General features: G+C 39.5%; 1 non-coding gene across 1 annotated transcript; it reads left to right on the top strand.

Moving 5' to 3' along the window:
* The first annotated feature begins 794 nt into the window (after window positions 1–794).
* On the top strand, window positions 795–901 carry LOC116565318. Its single transcript, XR_004275381.1, has one exon. It is a non-coding gene; the product is annotated as a U6 spliceosomal RNA (small nuclear RNA).
* The last annotated feature ends 11,976 nt before the right edge of the window (window positions 902–12,877 follow it).

The following is a 12,877-nucleotide window of genomic DNA, read 5'->3' as shown; positions in this document are numbered from 1 at the left end:
TCTTGCACAAATGTTGACATATTACAATCACAATTATTAATAACAATACCACTGATCTCATCTGAAATGTCTCGAAGTATTGGGAAGCTACAATGGACTGAATGTTTGTGTCTCCCTGAAATTCATATGTTCAAATTCTAATCCTAGTGTGATGGTATTTGGAGGTGGAGTCTTTGGGAGATGCTTAGGTCATGAGGTGAAACTCTCATAAGTGGGATTAGTACCATTACAGGAAGAGATCAGAAAACTAGCTAGCCCTTTTTTCACCATGTAAGGACACAAGAAGAAGGTGACTGTCTGTAATCAGGAAGAGAGCCCTCATCAAAAACCCTGCCATGCTAATACCCTGATCATGGACTTCCAGCCTGCAGCACCGTGAGAAATAGATATTTGCTATTAAGCCGCCTGACCTATGGCAATTTGTTATGGCAGCCTGAACTGCCTAAGACAGAAGCTGTGAAGCTCACAGTGGCAGATAAAAGTTTTCTAAAACTCATATTTTCACTTGTAAACTCAAGATTTTATCACTGGCAACATTCCTTGAAGTGACTGTCTCATGTGGCTCATATTAGAGAAAATACCTGCCAAAATTCAATCCAAATAACCACAGGCCATCAGTCATTCTTTCAAGTAAAGATGGCATTCTCTGAAAAATATGAGGTTTATTAAGCTCATATCACAAATAACTATAAAAATTCTTATGCTTCTGACAACTGTCATGATTTGGTACACAGCAGAAATACTTCATATGTGCTTCTCATTTTGTGTCACAGAATATTAAAAATATGTACACTGTGCTTGCTTCAGCAGCACTCATACTAAAATTGGAATGACATGGACAAGCTCAGCAGGGCCTGTGCACGAAGATGATATGCAAATCTGTGCAGAGTTCCATATTTTGCTTTCCTCTTCTAATGTTTATGGGTATGGAAACCGAGCTGTGATGAGTGAGGTAGCTTGCCTAACTGAGAAACCTACCCCCAACTCCTCCTCCAAAACCAAAACATATGTATATTTTCAAGGCTAAGGCTAAATAGAAGTAATAATTTTATTGATGCTTTCAAGACCATTATTTGTTAAAATTAGCTTTGCGCTCCCATAAGTGCATAGCATCAAAGAATGCAATGACTAGTTAGGTGCCACTGCCTTGTTTCATGCTAAGGTGCCAGCAGTGTTAACTAGCATTGCTTTTGCACCATCAATGTAAACATCAACCAAATGAAAACGGCAAATACATAATCTCTTAATGTGATTACAGAAATGGTTTTGACCTCATAAACTTTCTGAAACTTAATGCTTATGTTGGCAACAAGGTCATCATAAAGAAAATAAATGAATATTAGCATCCTCTGGTATATGAAAGGGGAACCGTTACTTTATACTTCTGTGTCACCTGATCCTTTATGATTTTTGTAGTTTAAGAAAATGAATAAATAAATGTACCTGGAACTGTCTTCATTAAAAAGAGAAAGGTGGCCTGAATGATGTCTCAAGAACTTATCATGTGAACCCAAATCTTCTTAAAAGTGTCCTTAAAGAGTCTTGTGAAAATGTCTGCTAAAAATCCTAATGCATTCAGTGACTTGCATGAGTATTTTCTGTATTTTCTTCAGTAAAAACAATGTAGAAATTATGAAGATATAAGATTAGGCCTTAACATTATATGTGTGTGTGTGTGTGTATATATACACACACACACACACATATATATATATATCATATATATTATATATATGTGTGTATATATATGTATCATATATATGTATTATATATATGTGTGTATATATATATTAATTTGAGTTTGGAGTAGCTAATTATATTGCTCTAATTCATCAGTTTATATGCACTATAAAAATCTTTATATAAATATAACTGATTTGACACATTTTTTTATCATTTCAGTTAAATGATTAAAAAAATGCCATGTCTGTATTCTTTATCAGAAATAGAATTCAAAGCATATTACTTTTCCCCACAGAGAAGCCAAAGTCAACTTCCATCATTGTGGTATCATTTTAACATCTTCCTTCAGGAATACAATGGTATCAATTATTACGCTTTCTTGGAAGGAAAAAAAAAAAAGACTAAATGGCTCACATAGAAGGACTTTTATTAATTTCCATAGTTTGGAGACCAGGACAGAGTGGGCTCCAGGTAATGTAGATCAGGGTCTCTTTGCTTTTGGCGATTCTCTCAGCCTGTCCTCCTGCCTCAGGTAGGTGGCACAGTGCCTGCTCCTAACAACAAGATCCAGAGGAAAACGAGGGACAGACTCTAACTGTGCCTCTTTAGAATTAAGAAAACCTTTCCCAGAGGTCCCCACGAGATTTTCTTCATCCTTCCATGTGGATTATTAGGTCACATGCACATGTCATTTTGACCAAGTCACTGTTGAGGGAAATGGTATGACTAGCATTGATCGAAACCAGAAATCAGAAAACTGCAACCAAAGGCCAAAGCCAGCCCACAGCCTATTTTTGTAAATAAAGTTTTATTGTAACACAGCCATACTCATTCATTTATATGTTGTCTCATACAATTACACAGTACAGTGGTTGTAACAGAGACCATGTGCCTGCAAAGCCTAAATATGCACTATGTCCTTTACAGAAAATGTTTGCTGAATGTTGGTATACAGAATTATTTGGGGAAGAATAGAGGATGACAAGTCAACCACAATGATCACTACAAGATAGAGTGGTTCTAAAAAAAACAAGCTCTAGGCTGGGCGCAGCAGCTCACACCTATAATCCCAGCACTTTGGGAGGCCAAGGTGGGTGGATCACTGGAGGTCAGGAGTTTGAGACCAGCCTGGCTAACAGACTGATGAAATCCTGTCTCTACTAAAAATACAAAAATTAGCCAGCCATGGTGGTGGGCACCTGTAATCCCAGCTACTTGAGAGGCTTAGACAGGAGAATCACTTGAACCCGGGAGACTGATGTTGCAGTGAGCCAAGATCGCATCATTGTGCTGCAGTCTGGGTGACGAGAGCAAAACTCCATCTCAAAACACACACACACATACACACACACACCAAGCTCTTTGACCTTGAAATGATGAGATAAAGCTAACAGTATATATGACATAGTCCTGAACATATAAATTATGTCTCAAAGATTGCAAGTGCTGTAAAAATGCAGAGGAGCTCCAATAGTCCCAGGTATTCAGAAGGCTGAAGTGGAGGATTGTTTGAGCTCAGGAGTTCAAAAGCAACCTGGGAAACATAACAAGACCCCTTCTCTTGAAAAAAAAAAGAACTCAGAAGAAAAAGTGATCAATAAAGGCAAAGCAAAAATATTTTCAAAGCAAACAAATTCTCCGCTGAAACGTTTCATGGGACATGTATACAGAATGCTGGTCTGTTTTGACTTAGCTTCTTGTGTTTAGTGTTTTCTATTGACAGGCAGGTGAGCAGCATGCAAAGGACTAGCCTGGCATCTTTCTGCTCTATTACAATATTATAGGTCCTGTTTTCCCCCAGGCTTTCTTATGTCTTCTTTAACCTTAATCATTGCATAATACAAAGGCTCATTCTAGATAAAAATGTACAAATTTTATCTTTGTCGTGCAGCTTTGTTGATACAAGTCCCATATCACTTCCTTTGTATTCTGTGGTATTTTTGTCTCCTCCCCACCTATTAGAATGTCTTACACAGATCTTATAAGATCTGAAAACCATTCATGGTAGGAGGTAAAACTAGAAGCCTCACTCCAGTCAGGAGGATATGCATTAAAGAGAATAGAAAATCCTTGAGTTAACTAGAAAGGAATCTGTGTCCACTTCTTGTTATCCTCAAAACTACCACTTTTAGGCACTTTCCTAACCTCATACTTTAAATGTGCACTATTACACCCCAAGCATTGCACTGAAAGATAAATACTGAATGGTCCTATAGCTTGAATGTCTCCTCTAAAACTCATGTTAAAATTTCATTGCCTATGTAACAGTATTGGGTGATAAGGCCCTTAAGAGGTGGTTAGGTTGTGAAGGTCCTGAACTCATAAATAGATTAATGCTAGTGTGTTAATTACCTCAGGGGTGGGCTCCTAATCAAAGGATAAAGTCCAGACTCCATTTCTCTTTGTTCCATGTGCTCACTTGCCCTTCCACCATGATATGACACAGCAAGAAGCCCCTCACCAGATGCAGCCCTTTGATATTGGATTTTCCAGCCTCCAGAACTATGAACCAAGTAAACTTCTATTCTTTACAAATTACTCAGTCTCTGGTGTTCTATTGTAGCATCAGAAAACAGACAAAGACAAATGGGTAGAAAAACGTGGAAACATCCTCTTCACATTCCTACCCCATCTGCCCTACAGAACTCCTCAGAATACTACGTTTGAACATTAGGTGATGACTTCAGATATCTCGTGAGTTCCACAAGATGAGAACTATATGGGAAGCAGTCGTAGTAGTTTGAAGAAAAGAGAAAGGTCCTGCATCATGTGTTCTATCATGTGATCCAGATTGTCATTTGCCCCAACAGTGACTCTCACTCAAGCCGATAGCAGGAAGCTCTAAGAGGCACATCAGAGACATGGTTGCTCCTAGGAAGTTGCACGTCTTCACTCCAACCCTAAGATATAGATGAGGATCTTCTTTCTAGCAGAAATAAGGCAAGGCAACAGAGATCCCAACAAGGTTAAATATTAAATTTCAAGGCTGAGAATGAATCAAAGGCCTGAAAAATTAAGTACATTTTAGAGATCTAGGCAGGCAAGTTCTCAGAGTGCAGCTGTCAGGGAATTTAAGATCTGAAATATTTCTTCCTGCCCAAGAATGTTTAACATTTTTATTCAATTAAGTAACTATTTCTTGAGTAATTATTGTGAGCCAGAAGTTGAACTATGTGTGGGATAGAGCCGCAAACAAGGTCAACATGGTCTCTTTTGCTATGGATTTTATGATCTATCATGTGTGTTACTTGTTTTTCTTTCCCTTATTAGACTGAAGACTTTATTTTTAAAATTTAGAGACAGGGTCTTGCTGTGTTGCTCAGGCTGGAGTGCAGTGGCATGATCATAGCTTACTGCAGCTTTGAACTCCTGAACTCAGGTGATCCTCCTGCTTCAGCCTCCCAAAGTACTGGGATGACAGATGTAAGCCACTGCACCCAGCCTAGACTAGAGACTTTTTGAGGACAAGACTTATATTGTATTCATCTTCTTGTCTCACACCTAGCACAGTGGTTTACACATAGTTAATACTCAGAAAGTTTATGGAATTAATGAATTACTTGACTGGATAAATGAAGTCAGTTCTGATCCTAATACAGTGATCCTTTATACTTGTTTATGAGCAAAAATAGTCCCAGACCCAAAATTAGAGAAAAATAAGAGGTCTACAGGTGTTCCATGTTCACAGTTAGAACCAGGACAGAAGGGCTGGGATTACAGAGAGATTTTTGCAGCAGGAAGTGTTAATGCGATATATATTTAGCACATGAACTGTAAATATTTCACAGCTGAGACTACAGTAGGATTGCCTGGATTAGAGCAGTGACGGAGACTTTGCCATGGGAAAAAGACAAAGTACATGTTTGAGACTGAACCTACTCTTAACTAAAATAAGTGACACAATAAATTTTCTGTGGAGAAGGCATTTTTAGCCTCCTTTACATGTATCACACATATTTAGATGATGAACCATCTTATGTCTCTTTTAACTTTCATTTATTCTTCAAGATGCAGCTCAGCTACCATCTGCTTTTCTAGGAAATACCCTTTGTTCATCTTTCTAACTTGCCTCCACCTGGGCTCGATGCCTATACTGCTTTGAGTAGTTCTCCTCAACCCCCAGGTTCACGTCTACCTGGAAACCGTGAAGGTGACCTTATTTGGAAATAAGTACTTTCAGACAGAATCAAGTTAAGATGAGCTCATACTGGATTAGGGTGGGTACTAAATTCAATATGACTGGTGTCCTTATAAGGAAGGGGAAATTTGGACACACACACAGAAGAGAAAGCCATATGAAGATGAAAGTGGAGATCAGAGTGATGCCTCTATAGGCCAAGGAATGCCAGAGATTGCCAGCAGCTACCAGAGGCTGGAAGATGGAAGGAAGGATGCTTCCCTAGAGATTTCAGGGGGAATGTGGCCCTGTTGACACCTTGATTTTGAACTTCAGTCTCCAGAACTCTGAGAGTATACATTTCTGCTACTTGGTTTATTAGTGATGTGATACAGCAGCCCTAGGAAACGAGTAGGAAGCCCTCTCCTCTTACATTCAGCTGAGCTCAACACTGCCATACCATATTGGATATGTTTTTTCATGTATATATCTCCCCTCCCAGATTATGACTTCTTGGAGAGAAAAGCCTAGCTTACCAATTTCTGTGTCCACAGCACTTAACACACTATCTGTCAAAATAAATGTTATTAAAGTAAACCGATTGAGCCAGGGCTGGCAATTCCAAATGTCCAACAAAATTCAAATTTGCCATGTCTGCCAAAATTTCAAATTTGTACTAACCCATGTCAAAGCCATGCCCACTCCCCTAGAATTAGCCTACATATTCCACGGTGAGGAGTAGGAGAGAAGTAACAAAATATGGAAAAGCAAATGTATTACTACTTTGTAAAGGCTTTAGTAGACTAAAACTCTTTCAATCCACACAGATTCTGTAGAGGGAAAAAGTTAGAAATGAAATTCTTTATGGCAAAGTGCTGCAAACCACTGCCCTAAGTCATTGCGTGTGAAAAACAAACGAAAAGAAACCTATAGGGCTTATCATTTGCCACGCAGTGAAAATAGAGAGAAACTGAGTTTGCTTAAACACACCGTAAAACCAATTTTGACAAAAATATCACAATATTTTTGCAGAAATAGTTGACATGTCAGAAGGACTTCTATGAAGCTTCACCTAGAGATGTTCACAAGTGGACAAGTTGTATTTAGAGCTGTAAAAGTAGCATCCATATTCCAACCTAAGAGGAAAATCATTTCCATGAAGATGGTGTCATGTGTCCTTGTTCAAAACAAAGAAGTAGGAATCATTAAGCACATCACTTCCTCAAGTATCTGGCAGGAACATCTGATTGGCTGAGTCAGGCCTGTGCTTTTGCCAGAGAGAAGGGACAAGGATTATCTAGCCACCTTTAGCTATCACAGCAGGAGGGGAGGCCATGTCTCCACCTATTTGCTCCAAATAAGAAAACTTTTATATGTCTAAATACAGCTTTCCATATTTTTGCAATTGCATGTTTATAATAATTTTTGAAATTATATAACAATATATATTTGTATATTTTTGTATTGTATATATTATACATATATGTGTATAATGCATATATGTCAAAAAATCTCTTTTTTTTATTTTTGAAACCAGGTTTCTCTCTGTTGCCCAGGCTGGAGTGCAATGGTGCAATCAAGGCTTATTACAGCCTTGACCTCCCAGGCTCAAGTGATCCCCGCCTCAGCCTCCCAAGTAGCTGGGATCACGGGTATCCTCCACTGTACCTGGCTAGTTTTTTAAATTTTTTGTAGAGACAGAGTCCGCCTACGATGTCCATGCTGGTCTTAAACCCCTGGACTCAACTGATCCTTCCACAGTGGCATCCCAACGTACTGGGGTTACAGGCCCAAAAATCTTTAACACAAAAAAAAGTTTATTCTTGGATCATTTAAATGGATATTCCTGACTTGTTGGAAATGTTCTTTCAAGCAGTAATGTTTTGGGACCGAGGTTCCTTCCGTCTTGTGACTCTGCCATTTTCAATGGTTTCCAAAGGCCTTAAACTTATTTGCATTAATCTGGAAGAAGAGGAAAGAAAGCACGTAGTTACTCATTCCTGGGAGGCTCATAGCAAGATAGAACCAGAAGTGTATACATCACTGCTGCACACATTCCATGGATCAGGACTCAGATTCATGGCCACTTCTAATTGAAACTGTTCCTTGGAAACCACGTAGGTGTCCAGGAAAAAGAGGGACCAGGTTTGGCGAACAGCCAACACAGTCTCTGTCTTATTGTCTACAATAATTACTGTCCACTACAACATCTCAATATTTTATGAAGTCTTAAATAGAAAGAAGTGAAATATCATGATCAAGCTTTGCAAGAATTAGGTAAATCTATTAAGTCCCAAAAGCAATAGCTGAAAGAAAAAAAAAACTGAATTAAAAAAAAAAGATTTATCGAAAAATGTGAACTTTGATAAAAACAAATGGGCCTGCAAATATTTAGAATCCCACCAAATATTTAGATGGTATTTTTCTAACTTCCTTCTGGAAGTTTGTTATTAATTAAGAAACTCGTGATTAATATATTAGTCATTGATTAATCAATATGTTGCTCAGAGTTCATTATTTTATCAAAAAAAAATCTCATTTCTAATCAAAGTTTAAAATTTAAAATAATATAAATATAACGGACAACAGCAAACTGCAGGCTCCCTTATGAAAAGCTTAGTTGGTCAGATGCAGTGGCTCATGCCTGTAATCCCAGCAATTTGAGAGGCTGAGGCAGGCAGATAGCTTGAGCCTAGGATTTTGAGACCAGCCTGAGCAACATGGCAAAACCCCATCTATACAAAAAAAAAAAATAGCTGGGCATGGTAGCAGAGGCCAGTAGTCCCAGTTACTCCGAAGCTGAAGTGGGAGAATCACCTGAGCCCAGGAAGTCAGTCAACACTGCAGTGAGCCCAGATGGCACCACTGCACTCCAGCCCAGGCAAAGCACATGAGATCCTGTCTACAAAATTAATTAATTAATTAATTCAAAAAGAAAAAGCTTAGTTGTCAACCTTAGGTTACCAATTTTTGCTATGTGAATGGCTGAATCTGCACAACCACCCAATTTTGATCAAACCAATTGACCTTTCTGATAGTGTCCAAAGCAAAACTCTACAAAGACTTGGCGTTTCTTGGAATGACATGGTATACCAGGCCTTATGGATCAACTGGAGGAAAACTAAGTTCAGTGTGATATTTGAAACTATTCTCTCTTTATACATCTTGGCACTGCCTACGTTTTTTGTTTTATTGCTGCTGCTGTTTTTAAATCTGTGTTTCTACATTCTCTTTTCCTGCAATTAAGATCAGCGTAGCCAGGTGAGAACTATGTCTAAATTGTTTATCTTTAATATATAAAGGAAAAGATTGTCATCAGCCTGCTTAAAAGATACCATATACGAACTCAAACAAGATCAGTCTTCGGTAATTCCTAGCTTCTGGTGTAGCTTTTCTTTTTTTTCTTTTTCTTTTCAGTTAATGCATGACCCTAATAAATTACCACTTTAATTGAGTGTTCGTTCAGGCAATTCAAAAATAGTTATTTAGGAGGGCAAAGGAGTTAACAAGACCTTTGTTTTTCTTAACGAGGCATCTCTTAAAATCTAAACGTTCTAATCTAAATCTAAATCACAAACCATTATTACAAACCTTCTTCCCTTATTTGATGACCTCTGTGGCTAAATGTTTGGGCTTTCCTTTGTGTATAAGTTATTGCATTAAACACTGCCTGATAAAATAAGTGGTATGTGCTTTATTAAATATGCTATTCAGCAAACGAGGTTTGAGAAACAAGAAAGGATATACAAGCTGTTTTGTTTGGCCTCGTGTGTGTCTGTGTGTGTGTGTGTGTGTGTGTGTCTGTGTGTGTCTGTGTGTGTCTACTTGTCTGTTTTGGTTTGTTTTAGGTGTCTTACATAGTAGATTGTCCTAAGATTGCCCAGTAACACCACTTCATGCTCTGGGAAGATGGGGTAACATTTGCTTCTTCTCTCAAGTAAGTCAGCGGAGAGCATATAATACAACAAAGATGATGAAAGCAGGAGTTGATGTTAACATAAAGACAGACTGCCTTTCATGTCTTCCTGGATTCCGCAGAGAAGAATCCCAACCTCATTAATGAGCAGTGAATGTTTCCGGTTAATTTGGGTGTGGAAGCAAAGGAGAAGGGGAGAGGGGAAAGCCAGCAGCAGGCTTGGGCAGCTACCTCATCTTTTACAGTCTGGGGAGATGCTTAAATGAGTGAAGCAATTAAAATCAACACAGCTGGGACACCAAGGGAAAAAACTGGAAAAGAGTAATTAATAAAAATCTAAACACATAAACAGTTGTAGTATCTACATGAAGCCTGCGAATTTGGTGGTTTCAGCCAGGCACAAAGGTGTCTTACTCCCTTACTGAAAGACAAGTAAACACGCTCCACAACACACACAAATGATTTGTGTACAGATGCTGACATGGCTTCCAGCTTACCCATCCCACATACACAAATAGCTTACTCAGCTTAATGGGCAGTGTATACATTTATACAAAAAAAAAAAAAAAAGAATGCATAGAGAACGATTGTTTTGCTTTGGTGTTTGGTGAACGTTGATGGAACTTAGTAAAATAGAGCATTTATGACCATGAGAAATGGCTCTCTGGGGAGCTATTTCCCTTCCCCCGGCTGGATGTAAAAGGCTTCGGTGACAGCACTGGGTAAGAGAGGGACAGAACAATAGGTTCTGTGAGTTTGAGAAGCGGAGGTTGCCCCCACTGGGTGGGTGTTAAGAGCGTCAGTCCTGAGCAGCCCAAAACTCAGAGAGAAGTGATGGATTCGTGTGGAATGTGGACATAGCAAAGAGCAAATTATGAAAGTGCACTTGAATCACTCCGTGTGCTGAGGATTTTTTTCTGCCAACAAGATTTCCACTATTGAAAACCCACACGCCTGGTAGATTTCCTGATCAAATCCAGAACACTGAGTAACAGGAACTAACTCAACAATATAACCCAAACCAGACTCCACCAGGTGATTGGCTGACTGAATCAATTAGAAAACGAGGAGCTTTTTCACCCCTTTAATTAAAATAATTAATTTTGTTGTTTGAATTAAAAAGAGTTTTCATACAGTTAAATCATTGTGCCGGTTTATTTCAACTATTTCACTGCCAAAACTGGGGCCAGGAGCTGCTTCAGTTTCTCTGCCTTCTCTTTGTCTGTGACGACCAAGGGATAAAGGTATCTGTTGCACTGAACTTGTAACTTCACATCATTCTTGTATTTCTTGATACTGAGTGATCTGGCATCTGTTTCTCTGACTATGAGCAGAAAGTCCTTGATTTTCTTAATTTTGAGAGGCATGGCAACAAGACAGGGCCATCAGCAGCACCAGGGAAACACCCTTTTCCCCCTTTCACAAGAGTGTTTAAAAAATACCAAGACTGCTTTGGATGCAGTGGCTCATGCCTGTAATCCCAGCACTTTGGGAGGCTGAGGCAGGCAGATCAGGAGGTCAGGAGTTCCAGATCAGCCTGATCAACATGGAAAAACCCCATCTCTACTAAAAATACAAAAATAGCCGGGCGTGGTGGCACACGCCTGTAATCCCAGCTACTCAGGAGGCTGAGGCAGGATCATCGCTTGCACCCGGGAGGTGGAGATTGCAGTAAGCCGAGATTGTGCCATTGCCCTCCAGGCTGGGTGACAGGGAGAGACTCCATCTCAAAATAAATAAATTAAAAATGCCAAGACTTTCCTTTGCTCTGTATTTCATTTCAAAGCCACAAAGCAAGAAGATGAACTCTGGCTAAGGTTAAATTCTGCTCTTTCTTGCTGCCTACCTTCATGATGTTCTTATAGTTATTTCATTTTCCATTCACCTGAGAAGCCCCTGGCAGTCTCTGTGGACACTTTTGAAGTCAGCTGCCTGGTCCCTATATCTCAGACTCACACACAGGTAACAGCCTGAGAAAAGCTTTGCACTGATGAGTGAAAGGCCCACTTTGGACCATCATAACCCAGCATCCTGAGAGCAGGGCGCCCCTCGGAGCCCCAGCAACCAGACAGGGATGTCCCACAACCACAACAGAACTTGTCAGGACTGCCTTGACTCTGAGGACTCATGATTGGCTTTCACATGGGGTGGAGGATGATCAAAAGCCCTTCAAAAATCAGTCTCCTAGGGAAGCTCCATTGTCTGTTGTCTTTTCTAGCTCAGTGTTTTCCTGACTGCCCCCTGCCAAGACAGGGACTGTCAACACTGTGGTGCTCCTAGCTCATACTTTAAATGGCAGTGGAGGGGAAGCTGAATTCTGAATCTAAGTTCTTTAAACACACACAGAGACACACACACATACACACACACACAGAGAGAGAGAGAGAGAGAGAGAGAGAGATGCGTTTATAATGAAAAGATTTTTATTCTATATAATACTGAATCCTAAATCTATTAATCATTGGATTTCCTTGATCACATAAGGTGATTTTTCAAAAAATATCAGTTTCTAGGATCCCAATTCTAGCATCTCGGTGTAGGACCCCAACCTGAACCCCTGGGCCTTGGGGTCAAACTCAGCAATGTGGAATTTTAGTGCTCACCAGATGATTCTAATGATCACTAATATTTGAAAACCTGACAGTTTAGTTACTTTTTATTTTTATTTATTCATTTATTTTGAGATGGAGTCTCACTCTGTCCCCCAGGCTGGAGTGCAGTGGCGCAATCTTGGCTCACTGCAACCTCTGCCTCCCTGGTTCAAGTGATTCTTTTGCTTAAGCCTCCTAAGTAGTTGGGATTACGGGCACCCACCACCATGCCTGGATAATTTTTTTGTATTTTTAGGATAGACAGGGTTTTCCCATGTTGGCCAGGCTGGTCTTAAACTCCTGACCTCAGAATAATCCACCTGCCTTGGCCTCCCAATGTGCTGGGATTACAGGCGTGAGCCACCACGCCCAGCAGTTTAGTTATTTATTAAGCCAAATATAAAAATTATATCTTTAGAGATTCCATTTAGAACATATTGCTTACACTTCACTCCTGATTCCAATATCTTACCAAGTCACACCATCTCCTTCCACTTTCTTTGAATACGTGGTTTACAGTTGTGGCAAAGACAGCCCTAAGAAACGATTCATTTAGTTCCCTTTTTACTA

The sequence above is a fragment of the Sapajus apella genome, unplaced genomic scaffold (genome assembly GCF_009761245.1).
Source record: "Sapajus apella isolate SASKATOON/1434 unplaced genomic scaffold, GSC_monkey_1.0 scaffold39, whole genome shotgun sequence".
In the NCBI taxonomy this organism is placed as follows: domain Eukaryota; kingdom Metazoa; phylum Chordata; class Mammalia; order Primates; family Cebidae; genus Sapajus; species Sapajus apella.
Note: the sequence above shows the minus strand (reverse complement) of the source record. Positions and strands in the feature narration are given on the sequence as shown.